The following is a 13,455-nucleotide window of genomic DNA, read 5'->3' on the forward strand; positions in this document are numbered from 1 at the left end:
TACATAGTCTAAGATGGCCTTGAATTCATTGTGTAGCCCGGGCTGGCTTTAAATTTGTGGCACTCCTCCGTGCTATGATTACAAGCATGAGCCATCATATCTGGTTGTTGTTTTGTTTCCCGAAATGAGAGTCTCACTGTGTTTCCCAGGCTGGTCTCAAACTGCTGGATTCAAGTCAGTCTCTCACTTCAGCTTCTTAAGTGGCTGAATTACAGGCTGGCATTGCTGCATCTTACTTCAATGAGAGTTTTAATTAAGGACTTCATTAGTTTACTCCGGCTACCACAACAAAGTACCCTAGAGTGGACAGTAGAAACAGAAGAAATTGACTTCCACACAGTTCTGGTGGCTGGAAGTCCAAGATCAAGGTGTTATTAAGGTTGTTAGTCTGTAGCCTTGCTTTGAGTAACAGATGGCTGCTGTCTCACCATGCTTCCCCTGCATATGTGTCTGTGTCCAAATGTTCTCATATAAAGACACCAGTCATTTAATTAGGGCCCATCCTAATAGCCTCATTTTAATTTAATTGCCTCTTTAAAGATTGTTTTACACCCTGCTGTGGTGGTGCATGCCTATAGTCTCAGAACTCCGGAAGCTGAAACAGGAGAATTGCCAAATTAAAGCCAGTCTGGGCTGCATAGTGAGTTCCAGGCCAGCTTGAATTGCATAGCGAGACTCTGACTCTAAATAAATAAATAAGTGTATGTTTTTAAAAATAAAGACAGTCTTCCACTACAATCACATCTTTGGGTACTGGGGTTAGTATTTCAAACATATAAATTTTGGGGGAAGGGCTAGGGGTTTAGCTCATTGGCACAAATGCCTGCTTGGCAAGCATGAGGTCATGAGTTTGATCCCTGGGGGAAAAAATTGGGGAGGAACACAAAGAAAGCCCTGAAACTCAACTATAATCTCAATCTCTCCTCAAATCAACAGATTCTCTGATTTAAAAACATTTTCTAAGATGGCTTAAGTAGGTCTTTTTTGTTTTTGATTTTATAATCAAAAGAACACTTATAGTTTCATACTGTAATGGTTTGAGTCTAGATGTCCCCCCTCATGCAGTCATGGGGGCAGGCAGACTTCTAGAATTCGTGATTGACTCTTGGTCCGATGCTGGATTATGAGTGGGACTGCTACTCTCACCCTAGGGTAGGTGGCCTACATACAATATAAGGGACAGAAAGAATCTTCCCTCCAAGCTCTGCCCTTTTTGCTCTGAGTGCTTTTTGCTGTTTTCTGTCATCATGAACTGTTGCCCCTTCCATGTACCACTCTGCCTTGGACTGAAACTTTTACAAATGATGAGCTAAATAAACATTTCCTTCCTTAATTTTGGGCATCAGATATTTTGTCTCCGCAATGAAGGAGAAAAATAACCAACACACATACATTACAGCCCCAAAGGGCCCAGCTACCACCTATTTTAACTGCACTTTTTTAATGAAAAATACTTCGCTTAAACAGAAAATCTTTCTAGCAAAAACCCTCCCCAAGTGGGAGGAATTGTCTCTGTTTGTATCCACCAGGGTTCTTAATTGTAAGCAACAAAACCAACTCCGAGTGTTGTAAGCAGAAAGGAATGTATGAAAAGGGTAAGTGGCTTATAGATTGAATGGAAGAATTGAAAAACCAAGTCTGAGATACGAAGTGAAAAGCAACTGAAATCAGGCTGCAGAGCTGACCTGGTGACAGGGACACCACTGCTGTGGCCGCCAAGCTGTGAACAGCAACCTGGGACGCTGGGGTAACCCCTGCCCTGTAGTCACTGCTTTCCAGGAAGTGATCTTCCCAGAGCCAACTCTTGCAGCAAGCTTTGAGGCAGGTGCACCAATCCACGTGCCACCACTCTAATGTGATAAAAGATGTGCCAGCACTTGGAGCTTCCATAGGGGAGGAAAGATCCTTTACTTTAGTTCATACAAGAATTGGCTAAATGCAGGGAAGAGAGGTCCAATGCTGGGGGCCCAAAATAAATGTCAAGTGTCCACTATATCCTTAATCTTCCAGACCCCCCTTCCAGGGCTGTTGTATTATTATTATTATTATTAGTTTGGTAACAGGAATCGAACTCACGACCTCCCTACCTCACCACCTCACGTGTGCCTGGCCCAGGTCTTTCATTTTAAATCAATGCCATTATACCTCATCAAGGACACTGCAAACCAGGCTCACAAATTTTTTGAGTCACTACCTGCTTAGAGCTAGCTTTTTTGAAACAAAGTCTCACTATGCAGTTCAGGCTGGCCTTGAACTCACTTTGTAGCCCAGGCTGGTCTTAAATTTGCAACGATCCTCCTGCCTCAGCCTCCTGAGTGCTGGGATTACGGGTGTGCACCACCACACCCAGCTATTGTTTTTTATTTTTATTTAAGTTTTTACTGGAGAAACTACTAAGAAAACTTGTTAGGCGTGGTAGCCCATGCCTGGAATCCCAAAAGTTGGGCGGCTGAAGCAGAAGGATTGCTACAAATTGGAAACTAGTCTGGACTACATGAGTTTAAGGCCAGCCTGAACTATATAGTGAGACCTTGTCTCAAAAAAAAAAAACAAAAAAACAAAACAAAAAAAAAAAAAAACACACACACACACACAAAACATATTTCCTTAATTATGTTCTAGGATACAAGAAGCTGCTTCCAGAGCCATCACATACTAAATCCTCATATGACACCTCACTTGCCTCACTTTATCTTAGTTTTTAATTCAATCTCATTAGGTATGTATCTAATTGGGGAACTTATAGCACTTATGCCGCTGCTCTAAATACTTTTAATAGGGTGCCACGGGTTGGCCCAGGTGTTAAGGGTATGGTGCTGTTGGAAAGAGGTGGAAAATTTTTTTTTTTCGTTTTTATCAGTACCAGAGATCGAACTCATGACCGCACACTTACAAGGCAGGCGCTTATGCCGCTGAGCTAAAATTTAACAGCAGGGTCCCCTGAGAGGTTTGAGGTTTGAGAGCTGTGCTGTCATAGAAGACAGGGGGTTCTGTTGCTGTCTTTTGTTCTTTAACCTTTTTACTTCCCAGCTGTGAGATGAGAGGTTTTGCTCTACCGTGCATTTCTGCCACAAAGCAAAAGGCCAACAGAAAGATCATAAATTAAATAACCAAAATAAACCTTTTCTATTTCTTCCCATTTTGTTTGTGGTGTCAGGGATTGAATCCAGGGCCTTATGCACTTAGGCAAGCACTCTACGACGCAGCCCCTTTTCTCCTCTTAAATTGATTGTCTCAGGTTTTATTATAATGGCAGAAAGCTAACACACAGGTAATATATTCACTAGCAAATGTAACTTTAGCTTGTAAAAATTTTAACCACTATCAATAATATACAAAGAAACAAGTTTCTTACCCACCTCTCTTCCTCCAAAATTCCAGTTTTTCTCCCCCTAATCATTAACTTACTGAACTTTTTTATCCTTTCCAAAAAAAGCGTATACCTACCTGGATGTGATGGTGTGTGGCTGTAATACCAGCATTTGGGAGGCTGAGGCAGGAGGATAACCATGAGTTTGAAGTCACCTAGTCTATCTAGTGAATTCAAGACCAGTCTAAACTACATAGCAGGACCCTGTCTCAAAAACATATATATATATTATTGAGCCCAAGGCCTTCCACCTGCTATATTCCCCAGAGCTGCCTATGTGTTTAATAAAGAGCTCCAAATGAGAATAGCCTGTGACAATGATACATCATTTTCAGAGTCTTAGTCTTTAAGAAATCTTTATTTTGTTTTGTCATAAAATATTTAGCTAGTAAAAACATATGAAAAGCTTAAAAATAAAAATCTCCCTCAAGTCCCAAGTCTATTTCTTAAAAGTAATTACTGTAGTTTGCATATCTACATGAATATGAGTGTGTGTGTGTGTGTGTGTGTGTGTGTGTGTGTGTGTGGTTTTTATAGCTTCAAATTTTTCACAAGTTCTATTAAGGTTAAAGCCATAACATTAATTAATCCCTTAAATCTCCTGCCTCTACAGAGACTCCTCAAGTCAAACAAACTTGCCTGATCTGCATTTGCTGCTCTTTGGTGGTGAACTCTTAAAATTCAAGTCTCTCTATTCCCTTTGGATACTGCCAAATTCTCTAGGCAATTTCTCCAATTTACTTTGCCTATATTAAATAATGCAATGGAATCTTTTGGTTTTATGTTGTAAATTCCATGTTCTCTTCTGATCTCAGAGCTAGGATCCCACCCCCCAGGTTACAAGGATGGAAATATCATTCAAAATGGTTAATCAGCATTGTCCCTGCACATTTCTCAAAGTAGAGTTGAAAGATACTTCTCTCAACTTTTAAAAAAAAAATTGTGATTATTGCAAAAATATCAAATAACCCAATCGATAAATGGGCAAATGAATTCAAGAGACATGTCTCAAAAGAAATGTAATAACAAACTTACAGAAATTTCATAGCAGAAATTAAAAATCAATTAGTAGCCTGTGAATATACTCTTGCCACGTAGTTTGACTGCTAAACTCAGACAGCCTTGACTGTCTGTGTCAAGCTGCTTCTCCCAGATAGCCACTAGGTCAACCTGACCATATCCAGCTGTAATATCTACATTTTCCTACCTAAAAATATATATCCAGTTTTTCCAACATGCTTCAAGGACTTTATATCTCGGACACATTTAACTCTACCTTCTCCACTCAAAATCCCTCCCTCTCAGAATGTTTCTGGCTTATAATAAACAAGTGCTTTCAGGTAAACCTGCTTAGAAAAAATCTGCCTGATAACATAGGACTTGATTCATGTAACCAATAACCTGATATCAGCTTTTGTATGTCCTGCTTGCAAAAGTTATGTGTTTCTGTTTCACTCTGAGCTGGGGCTGGTGGTATTTGTACTCTGTCCCATCAGCCTACCAGCATGATAAACAGTTGCCATCCAACTCCTCAGTGCAGAGCATTTTCCCTTTGGTTCAGTACTGGGTTTCTGCAACATTCTTGGGGCACTGGCCAGGAAAACACTGTGCTGACCATTTTGGGTCACTGGTGGAGGCCTAGTGGCCACAGCAGGGACTCACCCTCTGACCTACAGATGAGAAACTGTACCCTCTGTTCTCCTTCTCAGAGTCTCCTCAACAGTGGGGCAGAGGGAGCCCCTGTGTGACAGCAGAGACCTCATAAGACCAATAGAAGGAGACAGAACCAGCCAGGCCTTGGACCGCGTAGGATTGCCAGGGAACATCCCTCAGTCGGCCTGTCAGTTGCTGCCCCCTTGTAGGAGGAGCTGCTCATTCCTCTTCTGTTTCATCTGTTTCAGTTTCAGTCACAGCTGTCTCTTTCCGTTTCAGTTAATTTCCCTCTTGGGATTGGGGGTGGGACTGTATTAACTTCTGTGTGCTTGTGTAAATGTGTGAACTGAAGGTGAACGGACAATTCCTGGTTTGGACTCTGTCAAAACACTCCTGCCTTGGCTCCATGTCTGTGCCTGTCTGAAAAAACTCTCAGAGTCATAATTGTGGGAATGATCCACAGCAGGAAGGACCAAAAATTCCATGCCAAGTTAAAAACTGGGAAAGAAAAAAATATATAAATGTGTGTCTGTTTGCATGTGTACAAAATAACGTGCATGAGTTCAGAGTCACCTAGACTCAGTTGGGAACTAGAAAAAAAAATCTAGTCAGTTTGAAAACAAAAGTAATTTTAAAATGATTTGCACTGTAATGAGTGAAGACATTGCTGCTTAGCTTTAATGTACCATGATATATAGGTAAGGTTTTATAAATAGGCAAAATAAAAAGGAAAAAAACACAACACCTGAAAAGCCAGCTGGCCTGATAGCTAGGCTGTAAGGGAAACACAAGGCCAAGAGATCAGGCCCAGCTGTGCATGCCAAAATTAAAGGGACAAAACAAGGGTTGTCTTTTGGTTTCAGAATGAACAAGGAACAAAACAGAGCCCAAGCAAGCTCTTCTCCTGGCTGTGGGAGCCTCAAGGCCAGTCCTTGCTTGTTATCACCAGCCTGACGCTGCCTGTAGGCATTTGAATGCTGGAATAACTCCAGCCTGGGGGAAACAGCCAAAGTCCTGTCAAGTCTAAGGAAGTTTTACAGGAGAAATTAAATTACAATTTTAACTAATACTTTTGGTTTTCAGTTTGAGTTGATGTGCATAAACCTTTTCTCGTATATTACGAAGTTTTGAATCTGTAAGACTTGCTCTTTTCTCTACAATGTTGTTCTACAACAAAAAAACAACTCCGGGTTACTCAGAGGTCTGTTGGCAATCAGTCGAGTTTGCTATCTGAGGGGGGAAAAGGAATACTTTAAAATTCAAGTGGCTATAGTCAAGTTTGTGGTGGATTGTTATGGTAAATGGGAGAGGAAAAATATTAACAAGGCTATAAATGTAAGAGATACACCTTTGATATAGGAGGATTCTGTATGATAAATTCATGTCCTGCTAAACAGATAAAAAGATAGTAACAAGAGTAGAAAGCTTATGTATGTTGAATAAAGCAAAGATATGAGTGTGGACACTTGTTAATTTGGTGGAGCTCAGGTTATTCCTTCTAAAAATCCCCATGAGGGAAATGGTCAAATCAACATGTGATTACCAGTCAAATAATGGCCTTTAAAAACTTATGTGATATATATACTGTGTTACTTTATTCAATACTAAGATGGACATTTAAGTGTGTTACAAAAAATAATGTCATGATTGTCATGCTGAAATATTTTTTTCTACTTGTTTTTTTTTTTTTTTTTTTTTTTGGTTCCAGGAATTGAACTCAGGACCTTACACTTGCCAGGCAAACACTTGTGCCACTGAGCCATATCTCTGGTTCATGCTGAAATTTTACATGTGGCTTTTATCGCAAGTTTTCTTTGTAAAACTATAACTGCTATCTGTTAACACTCTGCAAATATTCAACTAGTAGAACAACCATAATTGAAAAGCTGATATTTGGAGAATAATCCAAAAGATTGACAGATTTGCTGGCATAAATGCCACCTAGTTACTCCACATATCCCAGAAGGAGACCAAAAAAAAGAAAGAAAAGTCATTTCCTCCGTCCCATGGCCTCATCATAAAAAGAACTCAGAGAATTTCCAGGGGCAGCTGGATTCTGCTGGATCTGGATACTTGGGTATGCTAAAGAAACAAAAACACTCATAACATGCTGGCAAAACCCACAGCTGAGAGAGATAATCAGATGGACTTTTAAAAAAGTAAAGCATTCAAACAAATCAAAACGATCTTGGCCTCAGCCCCAGCACTGGAAATCCCAGATGTGACTCATCCTTTCAATCTGTTCATTGATAAAAGGCAACATGTTGCCTCAGGACTCTTAACTCCAACTTTGGACCATGGCAGAGACCAATTGCTGCCTGTCTAAAACACTGGACTCAGTGTCAAAAAGATGGCCTCCCTGTTCGTGGGCACTCACCACAACAGCCCTCCTGATCAAGAAAGCAGGCAAGCTGACTCTGGGACAAAACCTGACTGTCCAGGTGTGACATGCTGTTCTTGAGCTCCTCAACAGTTGGGGACACCATTGTCTCTCAAACAGCCGCATCACCCAGTACCACAGACTGATTATCACAAATCCCCAACTCACACTGCAGCTGAATATACAGAATCCCTTCACCCCAGTGTATACATGAGATTAATTCCAGGCTTTCCCATCAATACCAATAATCTGTGGATGTACAAGTCCCTTAGACTGTACAAAATAGCATAGTATTTATATATAATCAACTTACATCCTCTTGTACATGTTAGATTGCTTAAAATGCCTAACCCAATGTACCTTCTATAATTAGTTGTTATACTCTTCTCTAAGACATAATGAGAAAAATACTCTTGGTATTCAGTACAGACATAATTTTCTTGTTGTCATAAAGACAAGGTTGCGCTATGTATCCCTGGTTGACTTTAAAATCTTAGCAACCCTCCTGCCTCAGTTTCCAGTGCTGAGATTACAGGTGCATACCACCATGCCAGCAGACATGATCTATCCTTTTTTTTTTTTGAGCCAGCGTTTTGCTATGCAGTTCAGGCTGGCCTTGAACTCACGGCGACCCTCTTGCCCCAGCCTCATGCACTACCATGCCTGGTCCAGCAGACATAATTAAAAAATTCTTTAATCATAGTTGGTGGATGTCTTGCTGAACAGCTAATAAGCTGTACTGGGATTCTTTTCCACTGATCTACGTCTATGCCACTATTGTGCTGATTTGATTACCGTAGTTTTATGAATGTCCTGATATCTGGTTAACCTGGTAGTCCTCCTTCACATTACTTCATTTTCATATTTCCCTTGGTCATTGCAGGATGCATATATTTCCATATGAATTTAAATAATTCTCCAAGCATTGCCTGCCAGAATTTTAATTGGAACTACAGCTAAAATAAATATTTTTAAAATATTTGTTTTTACAAGTTCATTTTCTTATTCAAGAGCAAGTAATTTTACATTTGGTTTTAATTTTATGTTGCTCACTGAGATTCCATCATATTTTTGTGACTGGGAATGTAGCTCAGTGATAGATGGATTGCTTAGCATGTGGGAAGCCCTGGGTTCCATCTCCAGTACTGAAAAAGAAGAAGGTAAAGGAGGAAAAAAAAAAAAAGAGAGAGAGAGGGGAGAGAGAAAGGAAAAGTGGATTTTATTTATTCTTCATATATGTTCAGTGATTTTGTGTAACTTATTTCAAAGCATTTTTGCAATCATTTTGAGAATTTATTTTTTCCATTTCAATTTTAGATGTCTACTGATAGTAGAGAAAAAACATGTAGGCTCATTTTTTAAAAAGGAAATACTAGAGCAGTTTATTCTGAGCCAAATATTATTGAGCATAGCCTAGGAACACAGAGCCAATGACTCTAAATGGCATGCTCACTGTTGGCTTCTTAGAATACTTATTTTCCATCTACCTGCCTTCCCCAAACTCTTTCTAGTAGCCTGTTGTTGATTTCAGTAAAATTAGTATCTTCTTTTTTAAAATCAATATTTATGCCAACTAACTCCCAAGTGATATTTAATAATGATGATGCCAACCTTAGTTGTCCATTCTTGCAATCCCAGCATACTGGGAAGCTGAGGCAGAAGGGATCACAAATTGAAGCCCAGCCTGGACAATCAATGACTTTGTGAGACCTTGTTTTAGAATTAATTGCTTTTTAAAGGCCTGGAGGTTTGGTTCAGTGCAAAGGCCCTGGGTTCAGTCCCCAGTATAGAAGATGACTGTGGTGGTGGTGGTGATGACGGGATATTCCTGTCTGGGTTATTTTTTGGAGGGGGGCATTGTGTACTTGTTTTTGTTTTTGTGATCCTAGAGTTTCAGTCAAGAGCCTCCAGCTTCAAGCAGCAAATGCTCTGTTGCTGAGTTATATTCCTTTTTTAGATGTGTGTGTGTGTATGAGAAAGAGAGAGGGAGAGAGAGACAGAGACAAAGACAGAGATACTGGGAATTAGACCCAGGGCTTCATCCTGCACATTCCCAGCCAGTTTGAATTTTACTTCATTTTATTTTTGAGACAGAATCTCATTAAGTTGCCCAGTTAGGACTCACATTTCTCGTCCTTACAGGCATGAGATTACAGGCATGCACCACCACACCTAGCCCTATTTGGTTTCTTTTATTTAATTTTATTTTATCTTATTTTACTTTATTTGAGACAGGGTGTTGCTAAGTTCCTCAGGAACCTCAGGAACCTGAGATCCTCCTGTTTCAGCTTCCTGATGTCCTTCACTATGCTTGGTACCTGTTTTAATTGAAAAGTTTTTAAAATGGTTCCATTTGGAATGCTACTTTCTATTGGTAATCAATAAATGGTCCTTTTTATGTGTTGGTAATTTGTTTTTCTTGTTTCCTTTTTTTTTAAGACAAGGTCTTACTATGTAGTTCAGGCTGGACTCACTATGCATCGCAGGTTAGCCTTGAACTTATGGCACTCCTCCTGCCTCAGCCTCCCAAGTGTTGTGATTATAGGCATAATTTACCATGCCTGGCTCTCTCATTTCCTTTTTTTTTTTTTTTTTTTTTTTTTTTGTCTTTTTCGTTTTTATCGGTATGGGGGATCGAACTCACGACTGCCTGCTTGCAAGGCAGGTACTTAGGCCGCTGAGCTAAATCCCCAGCCCCTCATTTCTTAACATTAAAATTTTTTTCTTGCCAGGTGTGGTGGCGCATGCTTGTAATTCCAGTACCTGGGAGGCTGAGACAGGAGAATGACTGAGTTCAAGGTCAGCCTGAGCTACAACGTGAATTTAAGACCAGCCTGAACTGCAAATCAAGACTCTGTCTCAAAAAGCACCTCCCCACAATTTTTTTTCTCATGAAAGTAATTCCCAAATATTATTAGAGGACCAGAGTTCATCTGTGCTCCTAAGTGTCAGAACAAGCTTGTTTTTGACATGTGATTAGATAACTTACACATTCTTATTTAGAATGGCTATTGAAGACTTTTTGTCTACTGATATGATTTTAAAGCTTTCTGCTTTAATTTATGAAATTAATAGGTTATTCTGGTAACTTTCCCAGTAATCTAACCATCCTCATCTCCTTGGAATAGTCCATTTTGGTCACAGTGTGTTACTCTTGTTGCCATTTGCCAAGATTTTGTTTTAAATTTTTGCCTCTCTTCATTACTTAAAGTTGGGCTACAGTTCTCAGGTAATTTCTGTGTCAGAATTTGGGGATGCTTCTTTTGTTTCATTTCATTTTTTGTCTTTTTGAAACAGAGTCTTGCTATCCAGTTCAGGCTCGCCTTCAGTTCACTTTGTATCTCCAGCTGACCTCAAACTTACAGCAATTCCCCTGCCTCAGCCTCCCAGGTGCTAGAATTACAGACACCCACCACTACACCTAGCAATTTTTTTTCCCATCTTTTTGAGACAGAGTATTGCAGTTCAGGCTGGTCTCAATCTCACTTTGTAGCTCGGGCTGGTTTCAAAACTGCAACAATCCTCCTGCCTCAGCTTCTCGAGTACTGGGATTACAGGCATGTGCCAGCACACCCAGCTCAGGGTTTGATTTTGAATTATGTCAGCTTCATAAAATGAGTTGGGGAGCTTTCCAAATTTTGTTAAAAGTAGCAGATCAAATAACAGTAAGAGCGGATTTTTTTAAAAGGTTAAGTACAACTTAGTTGCAATGTCATCAAGTTCTATTCTTTTCATTAAACATAGATCATTAGGGTTAGGAATACAGCTCTGCAAGGTCCTGAGTTTGACCCCCAGTACCAAAAATAGAGAGACCTTTAATTTTATTTTTTTAATTTTTATTTTTTTGATTCAGGGTCTCACTGTGCAGTTTAGACTAGTTTTGAATTTGCTATGTAGCCCAGGCTAACCTTCAACTCTTGGCAATCTTCCTGCCTCAGCCTCTGAAGTGCTGAGATTACACATGTAGAACACCACACCCAGCTATGTGACTTTTCAAATGGGTTGCCATCAAGTTGCAAGTAGTATTCTAATTATTTTCATCTTTTCTGTAGTTCTAATTGTCTTCTTTCCATTTGGTTTGTTTTTTTGTTTGTTTGTTTGTTTATGATACTGGGGATTAAACCTGGGACTTTGACAATGAGTTATTAAATCACTAAATTGCCCTGGCTCAGCTTGAACTTGCAACCCTCCTGCTTCAGTCTCCCAGAGTACTGTGATTACAGATAGGTTCTGCCAAGAGGCCTGGAAATTTTGTTTTGAGATAGAGGTTTCTGGCTAAATTGCCCAGGCTCGTTATGAAATTCATGATCCACCTGCCCCAGCTTCCTGCAGGCTGACATTACTGGCATCTGCCATCGTGCCCATTCCTGTTTTATTTTTAAGCTTAAATATTCTCTCCTGTCTTTCTGTCTCCGTCTCTCTCTCATATTCTAAAGAGTTTATCTATTATATTACTGTCTTCCAAAAAACCGAACAGTTTTCAGATTTCTTTACCCTTATTACTATTCTCGAGTTTACTAATCTCTCTCTCTCTGTCTCTCTGTCTCTGTCTCTCTCTCTCTCTCTTTCTCTCTCTCCCCCTCTATCTCCCTCCCTCCCTATTTTATTTTTGCCACACTGGGTTCAAATCCAGGCCTCTTGCAGGTCCTATGAGTCACAACTCTAGGTTCAGCTTTGGTGGGGGAAGTGATGGGAATTGAACTCAGGATTTTCTCAGTGAGCTGCATCCCCAGCTCTTTCTTCAATTTTTTTATTTTGATATAGGATCCTGCTAGGTAACTAAATTGCCCAGTCTGGGCTGGAATCTGTAATGCTCTGGCCTCAGCCTCCCAGAATATTGGAATGACAGGCACAGACCATCACACCCGGCTGGGTTTGTTTTTGTAGTAGTACATGTTTGCAGTACATAATGATTAGGTACATTGTGGAGAGTTGCTACATGTATAACATACATCTTAATCCTTTTGCTTTCCCTCTCTGCCTCCCTTTTCATTTTTGTTTTTTGAGACAAGGTGTATGCAGACCAGCTGACCTCAAATTCACAGCGATCTCCTGTCTCAGCCTCCTGAGTCTGCATGACTGCAGACATGCCATCACCATATCCAGCTGTAGTACTCTTTTTCATTACCTTCTAGTTTTTTTTTAATCTTTTTGAGACAAGGTCTCACTATGTAGTTCAGGCTGGCCTTGAGCTCACTTTGCAGCCCAGGCTGGTCTTGAACTTGCAATGATCCTCCTGCCTCAGTCTCCCAAGTGCTCTGGATCACAGGCATGCGCTACCATGCCCAGCTCCTTCTAGATAGTTTATAACTATTCCTTTTTACTATCAACGTTATCTAGAAGTATATTTATTAATTTTCAGATATTCAAAGTTTTTTATGTTTTATTATCTATTTCTAACTATTGAATTATAATCAGAGCATATGCCCTGAAAACTCATTTTTTTAAAGTGTTGTTTTCTATGTGACCAAAGCATATGGTCTAATTTTGTACATCATTTATGTGCATATAACAAAAGCTTATTCTCTATTCAATAGATGTTAGATTCCATAAATGACTGTTAAATTTGTTTATTCAGTGGTTCAGTTTTTTATGTTCTTCTCTGTTACTCAGCACCAAATCTTTTTAATCACAATTCAATTGTATTCTTATCAAGTTTTCTTTGGTAGTTCTGTTTTACGGTTTTAGCTGCCATATTGTTTACCTTATGATTATTAAAATTTCCTAAGTTATTCTTTTTATCATGACATCACATTTTCCCCGTTAGTGTCTTTCTTTTAGATTTCTCCTGATGTTAACATTGCTATCCCTACCTTGACCTTATTTGAATTTATCACATATATCACCATATCAAAGTTGCTAAACCATTGCATTTATAAAAAAAAAAATTGGGGAGGGGGGCTGGGGATTTAGCTCAGCGGCATAAGCACCTGCCTTGTAAGCAGGCAGTCGTGAATTCGATCCCTGGTACTGATAAAAAGAAAAAAGACAAAAAAAAAAAATTTTTTTTTTTTTGTTTTGAGACAGTCTCACCATATAGTCCTGGGTGGCC

The sequence above is a fragment of the Cavia porcellus genome, unplaced genomic scaffold (genome assembly GCF_034190915.1).
Source record: "Cavia porcellus strain 051 isolate PalLab524CR breed Dunkin Hartley unplaced genomic scaffold, mCavPor4.1 scaffold_25, whole genome shotgun sequence".
NCBI classification, from domain to species: Eukaryota; Metazoa; Chordata; class Mammalia; order Rodentia; family Caviidae; genus Cavia; species Cavia porcellus.